General features: G+C 40.2%; 1 pseudogene; it reads left to right on the plus strand.

Annotated features, from left to right (window-relative positions):
* On the plus strand, positions 505-1,150 carry LOC109838756 (annotated as a pseudogene).

Raw genomic sequence — 5,113 nt, forward strand, 5'->3', positions numbered from 1 at the left:
CTTGAGCATCACCGGCACTTTTGGCCGACAGTGCACCCTAAGAAAGTACGACTCTCGATTTAGAAGCGACTTTCTTCCTGGGAACCATCTCAATCTTGGTGAAGAAGATGAACGGAAATAACTGGAGATTGAAATGAAAATCTTCGTTAGGCTCACTGGAGAAGATGAACAGTAGCAGAAAGTCAAATGACTTTTGATGTGACCCTGATAGTCTATTTATAGATAGCGGTTAGCCGTCAAATCAGAACGATATTTGAGGAGAAAATTCTACCCAAACACAATCTGTGCCTTCACAATAAACCGGTTGAACTCTCAGACGCTTATTGTTGTGTCTCAGAATAATTAAAAAAAGAAAACGTAAGGCTTCCTCTTGCGTTTCAACTCCAAAGACACAGGGTCTTCTCCTGCATTTCAATTTTAAGAACACAAGTTCTACTTATGCGCTAATTTGCCATAACCAATAGGGCTATTATACATCTTCATATACTTGGAGAGAAGTTAGCAATGGCCATCAAGGTGACGAAAGCTGAGAAGAAACCAATTTACAACAAGAAGCTATGCAGCCTCTTGGATGATTATAGACAGGTTATAATTGATATCGCTAACGCTATCGAGCTTGATCCTTCACGTAACACATCCTTTCAAATGGCTTAACATTCCAACTAAAATTAACAAGGATATTGTTGAAGTCATTACCCCAGTTGAGCTGATCAAGAAAGGAGACAAAGTGGGTTTCTCTGAGGCTGGCCTCCTTGCCAAACTTAAGATAAGGTCCTTCTCATACAGGCATGTGGTTCTCTCTATTTATGATAATGAATCTGTCTTCAGCCCGGAGGTGGTTAACCTTACTAAGGATGACCTCATTGATAAGTTTACACCTGGTGTTTCTATGGTTGCTTCGTTGTCCTTGGCTTTGTCTTATCCAACTCTTGCAGCTGCGCCTTGGGTGTTCATCAATACCTACAAGAATCTTTTTACACCTTCATACAAGTTGAAGGAGTATCTCAAGGATCCAAGCAAATTCACTGTTGCTATTGCCCTTGTTGCATTGGCTGAGAATGTTGTTATTCCTGTTAGTAAAGAAGAGGAAAAAGTTGATCCTACTAATGGATCTAACGATGATAACTTGGGCTTTAGCTTGTTTGACTAAGTTCATTGTCATCAAGACACAAAAATTATCTTGTTTGGTTTAAGGAGATCAGAACTACCTTAACTACTTCTACGTGTTCATCAAGAGTGTGAGTTTAATCTTTACCAAAGGAGATCCCAACCAAGTTCACAATATCTTCAAAATAGATATAGTAAACCATCATTCAACAACATATCTCAAACTAATTTGGGGATCCAAAATATTCCAAAAATTTATTCCAGTCAACTGTGAACTTTTAAAAACTTTGGAGGGGGCTCTGTAGGCTGTCTAAAAATTACTACAGATAGCTAATCTTTATTAAACACAAAGGATGAAAGTTACAGTTTGATAACCTCTGCATCGACAACTCGACAATGAAGCTTATAGTCAAATGACTTTCATATCAACAAATAAAGGCAACAATTAGAAGCTTTTCATGTAGATCGAGAAAGTTACAATTCGACGACTTTCATGACAACCGATGAAAGCTCTGATTCAGCAGTCTTCAAAATCAACAATGAGAGTTACAATCTGACGGCTCTTACATTTTAAGGAGCTAAAGAAAAAATTACAAAATACTAATTTTTGTAACGGTCTAAAAAAAGAGATCACGAGTCAACGATCTCTTCAGAGATGCAAAACTCATCTCTGCATTCTAGAAGTGAAACCAAATGGCCACGTTCCAAGAGTTGCTTAACGCAGCTCACCATCGGCTGCCCAACGCAGCTTCCAAGAGTTGCTTAACATAGCTCACCATCGGCTGCCCAACGGATCATCCAAGAGTGGCTCAACGTAACTTCCGAGCTGCCAAAGTGCTACCAAATGCAGCTTATAAACTACTGCAAACGCAGCTTCTAGATGCTGCAAACACAGCTTCTAGATGATGCAAACGTAGCTTCCATACACTCGATCGAGCTTCCAAACACTATGTTCGAACGCATAATTCATGCCAAAACATGTATTTTACATTTGACTCATTCAAATACGAGTTGAACGGTTTCAAAACCATTTTTCATGATTTAAGGGGATCACTCCCCCACTTAGGAGCAGATTAAGGGGTGTAACGGAGCAGTTACACCCCTTAATCTCCCTATAAATCTCAACAAACTCAACTGAGTTAGGGGTTGGCTTTTTGAGGATCAGGAGAAATCTATTTGGCAGATCGAATCTTGACAATCTTTGGATCATTGAGCATTCTCGGATCTAGAGATCAGCAAAGAGCTTGGAGTGTTCTTCAATAGCAGAGATCTTTGGGGATTTTCTACTTGGCTTTAAAACTGGTTTTCGGTTCAAATCAACTCCGTTATGGAGTTTAAACTCGTTTTAAGTTTTAAAACTCGTCAAGAGTTATTCTTAAAACTTGCCACACAAGTTCCATCAACCGTTCCAGTGAAGTGAGACATTCGGATCGTCAACGAGAAGCAAACTCGATACGAACGTCGAGGGAGGCATCTCATCGCTACCGTGAAGAACCAGTTTTAAACAAAGGGGAGGATCTTTGTCAATCTTCTTCTCTTTTGTAAATAGGAAATCCGATATAAGAAGTGTAATTTCTTTTTCTAAGTTAGTTAGAAAGAAATTATATTGAGGAAGTTGTAATCATTCTTTATTTAAATCAGTTAGAGAGAATAATGCATTTTTGTTCTCAATTTTCTTCTTTTAATTTTCCCACAAACAGGCATCAGAGTAGTAAATTGTCGTATGCACGACAATACAATGTTTGAGTCGCCGTGTTGTAATAGAATCTTGGTGCCCTTCGTCGGACCGAGTCTCTTTTCTTTATGTCTTCCAGCAAGATACCATACAAGACATAGTCGATAATAGAAAATCACCAATCTCGAGGCTCGAGTTTAATTCTAGCCGAATGCGCCCCTTTGATATCCAAGGTGTAGTCTGGTATAAAGAGTTGGTGAGTTCTCATCGTAACCCATTGTTCTGTGTCGGGAGGCTGTGCCAGAGATACTGCTAATATCACCAGTGCATCTGCGTATGCGTTCTGGAGACGCGGGATGTACTCGATGAAGAATTTTTCTAATGAGTCTGCCATCTTAATGGATGCCTGATGGTACGAGATCAGATCTTAATTTTTGACTTCGTACTCTCCTCGAACTTGGTTGACTATCAGTTAAGAATCACCAAAAGCTTCAAGATACTCGACCCCCAGTTCTTTAGCAAAACTGAGTCCAATGAGAAATGCGTTGTATTCGACTATGTTGTTGGAGCACGGCTTGACCAATGAATAGGCTCGAGGCATCATATATTTCTCCGAGGAAATTAGAACGACTCCAACTCCTTAGGATATTTTCGAACATCTGGGAGCGCTCGCCACATTGGTTGCTTGGGAAGCACCGTCGAAGTTTAATTACCACACCTGCTGGTGGGAGGTAGTGTTAACTTTGTGGGTTTCATTCAGAAAATCTCCATATAATTCGGTTGTATCCCTCGTAGGGTTAGCCGTTAGAAGATCACAAATTGCTTGCCCTTTCACTGATTTCTGTTACTTGAAGTGCAGGTCGTATTAGGACAAGAGTAAGGTCTATATCGCTAACTACTAATTCATGGAAGTTGGTTGCGTCATGAATACCCGGACTGGGTTGATATTGGAAATGACATAGATTGTCTGTCCAACCATGTAGTGTTGTATTTTCTGAATTGCGAATACTAGGGCGAGACACTTCTTCTCAATCATTGGCTATCGAGATTCTACGCCTACCAGAGTCTGATTCAGGTAATATATTGCCTGCTCGTGACCGTTGTCATCATCTTATGTGAGTAAAGTAGTGACGCATTTTCTGAATTGCGAATACTAGGGCTAGATACTTCTTCTCAATCATCGGATATCGAGATTCTGCGCCTACCAGAGTCTGACTCAAGTAATATATTGCCTACTCGTGACCATTGTCATCTTCTTGTGTGAGTAAAGCACTTAAAGAGTGGTTTGTCACCTTGACATAAATCAAGAACGGTTTTCCTAACTTTGGTGTAATGAGAACGGGAGGATTTGATAGATATGCTTTGATATCCTAGAATGCCTTCTAACAAGTATCATCCCAAATGAACGACACACCCTTCTTCTTGAGCTTGGAGAATGGTTGATATTTCTCGGAGAGGTTTGAGATGAACAACCGGATGTAAGCTAGTCGCCCTTGCAATCCTCTGAGTTCTTTAAGGTTCCTCAGGAGTTGAAATTTGTGTATCGCCTTTACTTTATCGGGATCAATATGGATACCCTTTGTGGTGACAACAAATCCGAAGAATTTATCATTGGACATTCCCATAAAGGACTTGGTAGGGTTCATCTTCAATTGGTGACTCCGCATGAGATCGAACATCATCATCAAATCTTTAATGTGGTCATCTTTACTACGGCTTTTCACGACCAAGTCATCAACATAGCACTCGACGGTCTTCCGTAAGTGTTCTTGGAAAATCTTCATCATTACCCGTTGGTATGTGGCACCTACATTCTTCAAGCCGAATGGCATAAATGTGTAGCAGAAGACGCCGAGGGGCGTTCTGAATGTGGTATGATTTTCGTTGTTCGGGTACATCTTGATTTGATTATAACCGAAGAATCCATCCATGAAAGTCATTCTGTCAAACCCGCATGTGTTGTCAATGATGACATCCGTGATCAGAAGAGGAAAATCGTCCTTTAGGCAAGCGGTGTTCAGGTCTCTAAAGTCGATACAGATCTTGATTTTCCTATTCTTTTTAAGGATCAGTATAATATTTGCTAGCCAGTCGAGATGTTGCTTTTCCCTAATAAAACCCGAGTCGATCATCTTTTTAACTTTAGACTCGATCGCTTCCATAATTCGTGGACAAAACTATCTTTGTTGTTGCTTGACAGGTTTGACATCTGGTTTGATGTTGAGACGACACATCGCCATGTTTGGATCAAGTCCTAGCATATCTTCGTAATTCTAGGTGAAAACATCTATATAAGGGCAATCAACTCTTCCTTCTTGTCTGGTGGAAAAC

This window comes from Asparagus officinalis, chromosome 4, assembly GCF_001876935.1.
Source record: "Asparagus officinalis chromosome 4, Aspof.V1, whole genome shotgun sequence".
Classification (NCBI taxonomy): Eukaryota; Viridiplantae; Streptophyta; class Magnoliopsida; order Asparagales; family Asparagaceae; genus Asparagus; species Asparagus officinalis.